The following is a 14,752-nucleotide window of genomic DNA, read 5'->3' as shown; positions in this document are numbered from 1 at the left end:
TAGCATGACTTCCAAAACTGGATTACCATACCACTCTGGCGCGGATCTCACTCTGGTTGATCTACGAGGTTCAGTAGTATCTTGTTCTGAAGTTTCATGATCATTATCATTGGCTTCCTCACTAATTGGTGTAGGTGTCACAGAAACAGTTTTCTGTGATGCACTACTTTCCAATAAGGGAGCAGGTACAGTTACCTTGTCAAGTTCTACTTTCCTCCCACTCACTTCTTTCGAGAGAAACTCCTTCTCTAGAAAGTTTCCGAACTTAGCAACAAAAGTCTTGCCTTCGGATCTGTGATAGAAGGTGTATCCAATAGTCTCCTTTGGATATCCTATGAAGACACATTTCTCCGATTTGGGTTCGAGCTTATCAGGTTGAAGCTTTTTCACATAAGCATCGCAGCCCCAAACTTTCAGAAACGACAACTTTGGTTTCTTGCCAAACCATAGTTCATAAGGCGTCGTCTCAACGGATTTTGATGGTGCCCTATTTAACGTGAATGCGGCCGTCTCCAAAGCATAACCCCAAAACGATAGCGGTAAATCAGTAAGAGACATCATAGATCGCACCATATCTAGTACAGTATGATTACGACGTTCGGACACACCATTATGCTGTGGTGTTCCGGGTGGTGTGAGTTGTGAAACTATTCCGCATTGTTTCAAATGTACACCAAACTCGTAACTCAAATATTCTCCTCCATGATCAGATCGTAGAAACTTTATTTTCTTGTTACGATGATTTTCAACTTCACTCTGAAATTCTTTAAACTTTTCAAACGTTTCAGACTTTATGTTTCATTAAGTAGATATACCCATATCTGCTTAAGTCATCTGTGAAGGTGAGAAAATAACGATATCCGCCACGAGCCTCAATATTCATCAGACCACATACATCTGTATGTATGATTTCCAACAAATCTGTTGCTCTCTCCATAGTACCGGAGAACGGCGTTTTAGTCATCTTGCCCATGAGGCACGGTTTGCAAGTACCAAGTGATTCATAATCAAGTGGTTCCAAAAGTCCATCAGTATGGAGTTTCTTCATGCGCTTTACACCGATATAACCTAAACGGCAGTGCCACAAATAAGTTGCACTATCATTATCAACTCTGCATCTTTTGGCTTCAACATTATGAATATGTGTGTTACTACTATCGAGATTCAATAAGAATAGACCACTCTTCAAGGGTGCATGACCATAAAAGATATTACTCATATAAATAGAACAACCATTATTCGCTGATTTAAATGAATAACCGTCTCGCATCAAACAAGATCCAGATATAATGTTTATTCCCCCTATTCTCTCGCTAGACACCAAGACCGACGCCGCTGCTACCCAGTACGACTACGGTGTTGACGACCCCTCTCTCTTGCCAGAGCAACCAGGCAAGCCCCCCGTTTGATCGCCAGATATCGCCTATTTCTTCTCCCTACTGCTTGCATTAGAGTAGTGTAGCATGTTACTGCTTTCGGTTAATCCTATTCTGCTGCATAGCCTATCATTGTTGCTGCAATTGTTGATACCTTTACCTGCTATCCTAATGCTTAGTATAGGATGCTAGTGTTCCATCAGTGGCCCTACACTCTTGTCTGTCTGCCATGCTATACTACTGGGCCGTGATCACTTCGGGAGGTGATCACGGGCATATGCTATATACTTTATACTATTACATTACTTATGATACTGTTTGGAGATGGGGGCTGAAGGGGCAGGTGGCTCCATCCCAGTAGAGGTGGTCTTGGGTTCCCGACGGCCCCCGACTGTTACTTTGAGGCGGAGCGACAGGGCAGGCGGAGACCACTTAGGTGAGAGGTGGGTCTGGCCCTGGTCGGCGTTCGCCGTTACTTAAAAATAACACGCTTAACGAGATCTGGGTATTTGATCTGAGTCTGGCTACTGGCCTATACGCACTAACCAACTACGTGGGGACAGTTATGGGCACTCGGTGTCGTGGTATCAGCCGAAGCCTTCGTGACGTCAGCGACTAAGCGGCGCGCCCCGAGTTGGACTGGAACGCCTGCTCTTGTATAAGGGAGGTTAGGTCTGCTCACTGATGACCCACAAGTATAGGGGATCTATCTTAGTCCTTTCGATAAGTAAGAGTGTCGAACCCAACGAGGAGCAGAAGGAGATGATAAACGGTTTTCAGCAAGGTATTCCCTGCAAGTACTGAAATAAGTGGTAACAGATAGTTTTGTGATAAGATAATTTGTAGTGAGCAACAAGTAACAAAAGTAAATAAAGTGCAGCAAGGTGGCCCAATCCTTTTTGTAGCAAAGGACAAGCCTGGACAAACTCTTATATAAGGAAAAGTGCTCCCGAGGACACGTGGGAATATCGTCAAGCTAATTTTCATCACGTTCATATGATTCACGTTCGGCACTTTGATAATTTGACATGTGGTTGGACCGGTGCTTGGGTGTTGTTCTTACTTGAACAAGCATCCCACTTATGATTAACCTCTATTGCAAGCATCCGCAACTACAACAAAAGTATTAAGGTAAACCTAACCATAGCATGAAACATATGGATCCAAATCAGCCCCTTACGAAGCAACGCATAAACTAGGGTTTAAGCTTCTGTCACTCTAGCAACCCATCATCTACTTATTACTTCCCAATGCCTTCCTCTAGGCCCAAATAATGGTGAAGTGTTATGTAGTCGATGTTCACATAACACCACTAGAGGCTAGACAACGTACATCTCATCAAAATATCGAACGAATACCAAATTCACATGACTACTGATAGCAAGACTTCTCCCTTGTCCTCAGGAACAAACGTAACTACTCAAAAAGCATAAACATGTTCATAATCAGAGGGGTATTAATATGCATATAGGATCTGAACATATGATCTTTCACCAATTAAACCAACTAGCATCAACTACAAGGAGTAATTAACACTACTAGCAACCTACTAGCACCAATCCCGGACTTGGAGACAAGAATTGGATACAAGAGATGGACTAGGGTTTTGAAATGAGATGGTGCTGATGAAGATGTTGATGGAGATTGCCCTCTCCCGATGAGGTGAGCGTTGGTGATAAAGATGGCAATGATTTCCCCCTCCGGGAGGGAAGTTTCCCCGACAGAACAGCTCTGTCGGAGCTCTAGATTGGATCCGCCAAGGTTCCGCCTCGTGGCGGCGGAGTTTGATCCCAAAAGGTTGCTCCCTCTTTTTTTCTCGTCGAAAGAGTTCATATAGGAGAAGATGGTCATCGGAGAGCCACCAGGGGGCCCACGAGGTAGGGGGCGAGCCCTAGGGGCACCCCCCACCCTCGTGAGAAGGGTGTGGGCCCCCTGGCCTTCATCTTTGGCGAGGATTTTTCATTATTTATTATAAGGTATTCCATGGAGTTTCAGGACTTTTGGAGTTGTGCAGAATAGGTCTCTAATATTTGCTCCTTTTCCAGCCCAGAATTCCAGCTGACGGCATTCTCCCTCCTTATGTAAACCTTGTAAAATAAGAGAGAATAGCCATAAGTATTGTGACATAATGTGAAATAACAGCCCATAATGCAATAAATATCGATATAAAAGCATGATGCAAAATGGACGTATCAACTCCCCTAAGCTTAGACCTCGCTTGTCCTCAAGCGAAAAGCCGAAATCGAAAAATATGTCCACATGTTTAGAGATGAAGGTGTCGATAAAAATAAAATACGGACATGAGGGCATCATGATCATTCTTAGAACAACAACTTATATAATTCTTGTCATATGATATCTTATACTAGGGTAATAATTCAATCACAATATAAAGTATGAATCGTAAACTTCATTAAAAACTAACAAGCTATAATCTCAGTCATTGAAACAATTGCAATTTATCATAACATATGAAAGAGTCAATGTATAAGAGCTTTTCAGCAAGTCCACATACTCAACTATCATATAATCTTTCACAATTGCTTACACTCACGCAATACTTATGGGTATGGAGTTTTAATCGGACACAGAGAAACATAGGGGCTTATAGTTTTGCCTCCCAGCGTTTTACCTCAAGGGTAATGTCAACTGTTATAGTTCATGAAAACTCACATCCGATTAGCCATATATACCAGGATCTTTCCAACATACTGTGCTTGCCAAAGGACAAAGTGTAAAAAGGAAGGGTGAAAATCAGCATGACTCTTGCATAAGGTAGAAGATAATAATAAAAGATAGGCCCTTCGCAGAGGGAAGCAGAGGTTGCCATGCGCTTTTATGGTTGGATATACAAAATCTTAATGCGAAAGAACGTCACTTTATATTGCCCCTTGTGATATGAACCTTTATTATGCAGTCCGTCGCTTTTATTACTTCCACATCACAAGATCGTATAAAGATTATTTCTCCCACACCAATCAATCATACATATTTAGATAGCAATTTTATTGATTTGCACCGACGACAACTTACTTGAAGGATCTTATTCAATCCATAGGTAGATATGGTGGACTCTCATGGAAAACTGGTTTAAGGGTATTTGGAACCACAAGTAGTATCTCTACTTGGTGCTGAGAATTTGGCTAGCATGAGGGGGAAAGGCAAGCTCAACATGTTGGAGGATCCAGGACAATATAATTTATCTCAGATGTAAGAAAACATAACCCATTACGTTGTCTTCCTTGTCCAATATCAACTCTTTAGCATGTCATATTTTAATGAGTGCTCACAATCATAAAAGATGTCTAAGATAGTATATCTATATGTGAAGACCTCTCTTTCTTTATTACTTCCTATTAATTGCAACGATGACCAAAACTATGCTTGTCAACTCTCAACAACTTTTATTCATCATACTTTTTCTATGTGAGCTCATTACTCTCCATAAGATCCAAATGATCTCTTTGTTTCTTTTTATTTCTTTCTCTTTTATTTTATTCACTTAGGATCATGTTAAAATAATCAAGCCCTTGACTCAACACTAATCTTTATTATATAGCTCATGGACTCGATTACATAGAAGGATAATAAAGCAAAACTCACAACTAGATCACACTAAGAACTTTTATTCTACTAGATCAAGATACTACTAATAAGATCAAACTAAGGAGAACGGTAAAGATAAAAGTGATGGTGATACGATACCGGGGACCTCCCCCAAGCTTGCCAGTTGCCAAGGGGAGTGCCCATACCCATGTGATTATGTCTCCTTGGTTGGTGAAGAAGGTGGAGTTGTTGATGACGTAGGCTTCTTCCTTAATTTGCGTTTGAGGACAGAATTTTGGTCCCTTAGGTCCTCGATCTCCTGTTCTAGGCTCAATATCTTTTTGCATAGTTCCTGCTTGTTTTCCTGCAAGAGTCGAAAAGGGATAAACTCGATCTTAGGTTTCTTTACCCTATCCGGAGGCTTGACTTTTTGAACTCCACATGCATGTCCCCAGGTTGAGGTAGCGGGACTTCATCTTCATCTGAGCTCGTCTCCTCCTTTCCCTTGGGTTCATAGTCTTCTTCTTCTTCCATGGTCTAACCATAATGCTCCACCTCTCCATAGACCTTAGGGTATGTAAGGTAATCAGCCACATAGCTTTCTCCTTCCGAATCCTGGGATGACATGTTGCTCTGTCTGCAACAGGACGGCTCAAAACAAAGACAAGAGATTTTTGCGTGATACGGGAGTCAAAACCCCCGGGAGGTTATATAATGAATTTTTACCGACCAAAATACGTATCGTGCAAGAAAATGGAGTCCGGAAGGCACACGAGGTGCTGACGAGGTAGGGGGCACGCCCTCCACCCTCGTGGGGCCCTCGTGTCCTTCCCGGACTGCTACTTAATTTTCTATTTTTCTAAATATTCCAAAACGGAGAAATATTGCCTTAAAAATTGTTTTGGAGTCGGTTTACTTACCGTACCACATACCTATTCCTTTTCGAAGTCTGAAACATTCTGGAAAGTATCCCTTATGTATTCCTCCGGGGTTACGGTTTCAATAACATTGGTTTCAACATTTATGGGATTACCTGAGATATAATGTTTGATTCTTTGACCGTTTACCACCTTCGGATTTGTGCCTTTGGAGTTGTTGATTTTTATGGCACTGGAACGATAGACCTCCTCGATAACATAGGGGTCTTCCCATTTAGAGAGAAGTTTCCCTGCAAAAAATCTCAAACGAGAGTTGTATAGCAATACATAATCACCTACATTAAACTCACGCTTTTGTATCCTTTTGTCATGCCATCTTTTAACCTTTTCTTTAAACAACTTGACATTTTCATAAGCTTGGGTTCTCCATTCATCGAGTGAGCTAATGTCAAATAACCTCTTTTCACCGGCAAGTTTAAAATCATAGTTAAGTTCTTTGATAGCCCAATATGCCTTATGTTCTAGTTCGAGAGGTAAGTGACATCCTTTTCCATATACCATTTTATATGGAGACATACCCATAGGATTTTTATATGCAGTTCTATAGGCCCATAATGCATCATCAAGTTTCTTGGACCAATTCTTTCTAGACCTATTGACAGTCTTTTGCAAAATTAATTTGATTTCTCTATTACTCAATTCTACTTGACCACTAGACTGTGGGTGATACGGAGATGCAATTCTGTGATTGACGTCATATTTAGCAAGCATTTTACGGAAAGCACCATGAATATAATGTGAACCACCATCAGTCATTAAATATCTAGGGACTCCAAACCTCGGAAAAATAACTTCTTTAAGCATTTTAATAGAAGTGTTATGATCAGCACTACTAGTTGGAATAGCTTCTACCCACTTAGTAACATAATCAACAGCAACTAAAATATGTGTATATCCATTAGAAGCAGGAAAAGGTCCCATATAATCAAAGCCCCAAACATCAAACAGTTCAATAACAAGTGAATAATTCATAGGCATTTCTTGACATCTACTAATATTACCTATTCTTTGACATTCATCACAAGATAGGACAAACTTACGGGCATCCTTGAAGAGAGTAGGCCAATAAAAACCGGATTGCAATACCTTATGTGCAGTTCTATCTCCGGCGTGGTGTCCTCCATAAGTTTCGGAGTGGCACTTGCGTAGGATCTGTTCCTGTTCATGCTCAGGTACACAACGTCTAATAACACCATCTACTCCTTCTTTATAAAGATGTGGGTCATCCCAAAAGTAATGTCTCAAATCATAGAAGAACTTTTTCTTTTGTTGGTATGTGAAGCTAGGTGGTATAAATTTAGTAACTATGTAATTAGCGTAATCAGCATACCAAGGGGTACTACTAGAAGTACTTATGACATTTAATTGTTCATCAGGAAAGCTATCATCAATAGATAGTGGGTCATCAAGAACATTCTCTAACCTAGATAAGTTGTCTGCAACGGGGTTCTCAGCTCCTTTTCTATCAACAATATGCAAATCAAATTCTTGTAGCAAGAGAACCCATCTAATAAGTCTAGGTTTAGCATCTTTCTTTTCCATAAGATATTTAATAGCAGCATGATCAGTGTGGATAGTTACTTTAGAATCAACAATATAAGGTCTGAACTTATCACAAGCAAATACAACTGCTAAAAGTTCTTTTTCAATAGTAGCATAATTTCTTTGAGCATTGTCTAGAGTCTTACTAGCATAATGGATAACATTTAATTTCTTATCAACTCTTTTCCCTAGAACAGCACCTACAGCATAATCACTAGCATTACACATAATTTCAAAGGGTAAATTCCAATCAGGTGGCTGAACAATAGGTGCAGAGACTAAGGCTTTCTTAAGTATTTCAAATGCTTCTGCACAATCATCATCAAAGACAAATGGTATATCTTTTTGTAATAAATTGGTCAGAGGCCGAGAAATTTTTTAGAAGTCCTTAATGAACCTCCTATAAAATCCGACGTGACCAAGGAAAGTTCTTATACCTTTGATGTCCTTGGGACATGGCATCTTTTCAATAGCATCAACCTTGGCTTTATCAACTTCAATACCTCTTTCAGAAACTTTATGCCCCAAGACAATACCTTCATTAACCATAAAGTGGCACTTTTCCCAATTCAAGACAAGATTAGTTTCTTCACATCTCTGCAAAGCTCGATCAAGATTGCTCAAGCAATCATCAAAAGAAGATCCATAGAAGGAAAAGTCGTCCAGGAAAACCTCACAAATCTTTTCACAAAAGTCAGAGAATATAGCCATCATTATCTGTGAAAGGTAGCAGGTGCATTACATAAACCAAAAGGCATACGTCTATAAGCAAAAGTACCAAAAGGGCATGTAAAAGTAGTCTTTGATTGATCTTTAGCCGACACAGGTATTTGAGAGAAACCGGAATAACCATCTAGAAAGCAATTCCCTACCACCGTATCCTTATGGATAACTACATACACTTTCCATTCATACAATCATTCCCCGTTGATCTTGTTATTACAAGATACCCCGAATTTCTCTCTATTGTTCCGAGAATACTTGTGCCTACTGCCTTGCAGTTCCTTGCCACATCAATACCCCTACGGATAGTTCCTCACACTTACCAAGTATAGCTCATCCCCAGTTGTTCATGTGTTTCAGAAAGGTCTTTAATACTATTCGATCTTCCAAAAATCCTTAGCAGCTTATTGCTCTTGAAATTCTCGCTTGTTGCATTACGGTTAACCCCATAAGTAATCTCATTGGCATCCTTTTCACTATCATTTTGAGTCCATTGATTCAATAAGTTGCGAATGCTTGCAATCCTTAGTCGGATCCTAGAATTCATCCTTCTGGCTCAGATGTCATTTTAAACATGAGTTGGTTCTCGACCAATCAAATTGCCGACGATTGTACCTCTAATAGTATTCAACTTATCCATCCCTAATCAGAGCATTGCTTCTGATCCCTTGACTTGGAATTAATAATTCCTTTGTATTTCAGCCTTGATTTAGTCAGTTGTTTCTATAATCTTATCTCCTTGCATTCCTTCTTCCTCTGAATGAGTACCGATACTCACATCAGCCCCGTTGTGGACAACCAGACCCATTGTCGGGTTATTATCCGACAGTGTCCTTCACATCCAAAATTCTTGTGAGTTCTTTCCCTGATACATAATGCCTTTGGTAAATTGTATCCCCTACTTTAGTAAACCATGCTTTGCTTCTGAGCTTGTGTTATTTACTCTTTAAGTTCGTGGTACAAGTTCCTAAGATGCCCTGATACGTCCATTTTGCATCATGCTTTTATATTGATATTTATTGCATTATGGGTTGTTATTTCACATTATGTCACAATACTTATGGCTATTCTCTCTTATTTTACAAGGTTTACATAAGGAGGGAGAATGCCGGCAGCTAGAATTCTGGGCTGGAAAAGGAGCAAATATTAGAGACCTATTCTGCACAACTCCGAAAGTCCTGAAACTCCACGGAACATCTTATAATAAATAATGAAAAGTCCTCACCAAAGATGAAGACCAGGGGGGCCACACCTTGTCCATGAGGGTGCCCCCCTAGGGCGCACCCCCTACCACGTGGGCCCCCTGGTGGCTCTCCGATGACCATCTTCTACTATATGAAGTCTTTCGTCGAGAAAAATTTAGAAGCAACCTTTCGGGATGAAACTCCGCCGCCATGAGGCGGAACCTTGGCGGATCCAATCTAGAGCTCCGGCAGAGCTGTTCTGCCGGGGAAACTTCCCTCCCGGAGGGGGAAATCATCGCCATCGTCATCACTAATGCTCCTCTCATCGGGAGAGGGCAATCTCCATCAACATCTTCACCAGCACCATCTCATGTCCAAACCCTAGTTGATCTCTTGTATCCAATTCTTGTCTCCAAGTCCAGGATAGGTGCTAGTAGGTTGCTAGTAGTGTTGATTACTCCTTGTAGTTGATGCTAGTTGGTTTATTTGGTGCAAGATCATATGTTCAGATCCTATATGCATATTAATACCCCTCTGGTTATGAACATGTTTATGCTTTGTGAGTAGTTACGTTTGTTCCTGAGGACAAGGGAGAAGTCTTGCTATTAGTAGTCATGTGAATTTGGTATTCGTTTGATATTTTGATGAGATGTATGTTGTCTAGCCTCTAGTGGTGTTATGTGAACGTCGACTACATAACACTTCACCATTATTTGGGCCTAGAGGAAAGTGAGGGAGTCCTGGATTAGGGGGTATCCGGACAGCCGGATTATATCCTTTAGCCGGACAGTTGGACTATGAAGATACAAGATTGAAGACTTCGTCCCGTGTCCGGATGGGACTCTCCTTGGCGTGGAAGGCAAGCTTGGCAATACGGATATGTAGATCTCCTTCCTTGTAACCGACTCTGTGTAACCCTAGCCCCATCCGGTGTCTATACAAACCGGAGGTTTTTAGTCCGTAGGACAACATACAATCATACCATAGGCTAGCTTCTAGGGTTTAGCCTCTCTGATCTCGTGGTAGATCAACTCTTGTACTACTCATATTATCAAGAATAATCAAGCAGGACATAGGGTTTTACCTCCATCAAGAGGGCCCGAACCTGGGTAAAACATCGTGTCCCCTGCCTCCTGTTACTATCCGCCTTAGAGGCACAGTTCGGGACCCCCTACCCGAGATCCGCCGGTTTTGACACCGACGTTGGTGCTTTCATTGAGAGTTCCTCTGTGTCGTCATCATTAGGCTTGATGGCTCCTTCGATCATCGGTAGCGATGCAGTCCAGGGTGAGGCTTTTCTCCCCGGACAGATCTTTGTATTCGGCGGCTCCGCACTGTGGGCCAACCCGCTTGGCCATCTGGAGCAGATCGAGAGCTACGCCCCTGGCTATCTGGTCAGATTTGGAAACTTAAACTACACAGCCGACATCCACGGAGACTTGATCTTTGACGGATTCGAGCCCTTGCCGGGTGTGCCGCACGGTCACGATGAGCATGATTTAGCTCTACCATCGGACATTGTTCGGGAGATCGCACCGGCGACCGCTCTGACCCTCAATTTGGAGCCAATTGCACCATCCAAGGATGGGTGGATAGACCCCGCCACAAAGGCCACATTTTCATCGGCGATCGAGCCGAGTATCGACCTTACCCTTCACGAGAGCCGTGACACCAAACTGCCGGATTCTTCCCCGGCCACGGACTCCAAACCGCCTGCGCCCGTGCCTATCGGATCCGACTGGGCGCCGATCATGGAGGTCACCTCCACGGATATCTTTCAGCACTCGCCATTCAGTGACATACTGAGCTCATTAAGGTCTTTCTCCCTGTCAGGAGAGTCCTGGCCGAACTATGTTCGGCGGGATTGGGATGCGAATGACGAAGAGATTCGCTGCCACCCACCACCCACTTAGTAGCCACTGTCGACGATTTGACCGACTTGCTCGACTTCGACTCCAAAGACATCGACGTATGGACGACGATGCAGGAGACGAACAGGAACCACTGCCAACAGGGCACTAGACGCCCACTTCATCATATGATGTATACATGGTAGACACACCCAAAGAAAACGACGACGAAGAACGGAAGGACGCAGTGAAGGGTTGTTCCCTCGAGAAGCAGTCAAAGCGGCGGCGTAAGCGCCGCTCCAAATCCCGCCTCGGCAAAAGCAGCAATCATATAAACCCAGCGATAGAGCAAGGCAAGCCAGCGGACGACAAACACGGCACTGAACCATCGTCCGACAACAGCAAAACGGAGAATCAAACCGAACAACCCAACTCCGTCGAAGATAATAGTCCAGATGAATCACACCAGATAGGCACCCGGAGCAACAGAATACCCATCAAAGGCTTGTTGCCACTGCGAGGAGTCTGAAAAAGCAGAAGCAAAGGCTCAGGGCTGCACAAGACACACTCAGAATCAGATGGAGTGAAGTACTCAACATTACAACAAAGTACAGCGGTAATCGCCACACCAAGAGCTACCCGAAGCGAATGTTGCTACCTGAATTCGATGAGGAGGCCTTAGATCCCCCGCAATTAAAAAACAAAATGGACATCTGGTCAAATAGACGACCTCGTGGCCAACATAGAGCGGCAAACGACACCGCACATAATCCAGTACGCGATCCACGTGAGGGCTCGCAACAAAAGGACGGCGCAACCAGATCAATCTACGGGCTACACAAGTGCGCTCCAGCATGCAATGCAACACAACAAACATCCCAACATCACGGTACACCCAAATACAGGGGTGCCGCACACCCCCTATGTTTCACCGATGAGGTGCTGGACCATGAATTTCCAGAGGGATTCAAACCCGTAAACATAGAGGCGAACAACAGAACGACAGACCCTGGGGTCTGGATTGAGGACTACATCCTCCATATCCATATGGCTTGAGGAGATGATCTCCACGCCATCAATTACTTACCCCTCAAGCTCAAAGGGCCAGCTCGGCACTGGCTTAAAAGCCTCCCCGAAAACTCCATTGGAAGCTGGGAAGAGCTCGAAGACGCTTTTCGGGCAAATTTTCAAGGGACTTATGTCCGACCACCGGATGCAGACGATTTGAGTCATATAACTCAACAGCCCGGAGAGTCAGCCCAAAAGCTTTGGAACATGTTTCTCACTAAAAAGAACCAAATATTCGACTGCCCGGACGCCGAAGCCTTAGAAGCTTTTAAGCACAGCGTTCAAGACAAATGGCTCGCCAGACACCTCGGCCAAGAAAAGCTGAGACCAATGGCAGCATTAACAAGCCTCATGACCCGCTTTTGCGCGGGCGAGGACAGCTGGTTAGCCCGATGCAGCACCAGCGACCCAAGTACATCCGAAGTCAGGGACGAAAATGGGAAACCACGACGCAGCAAAAACAAGCGCCGGAATAAAGAAGACAGCCCGAAGAGCACAGCGATAAATGCCGGATTTAGAAGCTCTCGGCCAGGTCAACAAAAGCTGCCCTCCAAAGGCAACATAGGCGAACTGTCTAGCCTAAACAAGATTCTAGATAAAATATGTCAGATCCACAGCACCCCCGATAAACCTGCAAATCATACCCATAGATAATGTTGGGTCTTCAAGCAGTCCGGCAAGCTCAACGCCGAACATAAGGGGCAGGATACACCAAGCGAAGACGAGGACGAGCCTCGCAAGCAAAGCACTAGGGAACAGAAGAAATTCCCACCAGAAGTCAAAACAGTAAACGTGTTACACGTGACAAAGGGGAGAAACAAAGCGGCACTCCTAGAGACACATGCCCCAGGGCCTATCACCGTGGAGTTCTGCCACTGGTCGTCCCAACCGATCACCTTTGACCATCGGGATTACTCGGCAAGTATCCGGCGTGCAGGATGGGCTGCCTTGGTATTAGACCCAATAATTGACGGATACCACTTCACACGAGTCCTGATGGACGGCGGCAGCAGTTTAAACCTGATATATCAGGACACAGTCCGCAAAATGGGGAAAGACCCAACAAAAATTAGCCGCAGCAATACTACCTTTAAAGGAGTAACGCCAGGCCAAGAGGCCCATTGCACGGGCTCCCTGCTACTAGAGGTAATATTCGACTTTCCCGATAACTTCCACAGCGAAAATTTAACGTTCCACATCGCTTTGTTCCAAAGTGGTTATCAAGCACTACTCGGACGCGACGCTTTCACTCGCTTTAACGCAATACCGCATTATGCCTCTCTCATGCTTAAGATGCCCGGTCCACATGGCATCATTACAGTAAATGGAAATATTGAGCGCTCCTTGCATGTAGAAGACCATGTGGCTGCCTTGGCAGCCGCACACTAAACGGCCTCACCAACTAAAGCATCTGACAAGTTGTTAAGACCACGGACGCGGTTAGACAAGTCCGGCGTAGCTATATGTAATTGATACAGGTTTGATGGCTATACCCCTATTACAATACAAGGGGCTCAACGCGCGCAAACAAGTGGCAATTAGGCTCAACCTTACTCATCTTGAACTGTACATAGTTTCTTTAGTATAACCTACCTTTTTGCATGACAACTTTTCAACTAAGTTCCTCTCTTTTACAGATGACCACCGTGCTACACCCGTCCAGGATACGGCACAACGGAGACACAGGCGCAGATGTGCAGCAGGGACCCATTCCAAGGATTCTTTTTAGATTAAGACCCTGCGTAAACCTTTTTTATTATCTCTTGTTGATACACATCCCCTAGATTCTCAGTATAATTGAGAAGGATGCTGACGTATTGGCATGTGACCACGTCAGAATATTGCACGTACCTGGACACTAGGGGCTTATTACAAAGGGCACTGCTTAAGCCTGGTTTACACCATGAAGACCGAATACCTTTGGGAGTGTTCGGCGTCGCGAGTTTGGCCTTATATGCATCAGCTCCGAATCATGTCTTTGGTCAAATGTTGGGTTTGCCCAGCTCCTGTGTTTTGCTGCCTTACGTTCCGCTCTATCGGCTAAGGCGGCACCAGGAGAACTACTGCGATTGTGCCCTGGTTCATCCGGACGAGCACCTCAGTAGAGAAAGCCAAAAACTGATTGTCATGATATAGCATGAGACTGGTCAACCACTCGATGACCTAGCGGAATCTTCGGGATTCCTCCGCCTTAACAAAGGGCCGTTTCCTGGCCAGGCATGAAAGCATCCCGAATTCGGATGAGTGCGGAGCCAACAGGGGCTATATAGTAGCCCCACTGTCAAACTCCTTTGGCTAAGTGAAAGTGTTAAAGCATTATAGTCCAATTGCCTAGTTCGCTGCGCTATCACCTCCTTAATGGACCAAGACGTTGGATCAAGTGTGAACATGCGTCTTCTGCGAACACCCCCGCATTATATGCGTGGGGGCTGAAGCCGACGACTGCCATCTTTCAGGTTATATACATATATACATAAATGGCCGCACATGAGGCATCATAGTACTTTCAGGCAAAAGTATAAATA

The sequence above is a fragment of the Triticum aestivum genome, chromosome 1A, assembly GCF_018294505.1.
Source record: "Triticum aestivum cultivar Chinese Spring chromosome 1A, IWGSC CS RefSeq v2.1, whole genome shotgun sequence".
NCBI classification, from domain to species: Eukaryota; Viridiplantae; Streptophyta; class Magnoliopsida; order Poales; family Poaceae; genus Triticum; species Triticum aestivum.
Note: the sequence above shows the minus strand (reverse complement) of the source record.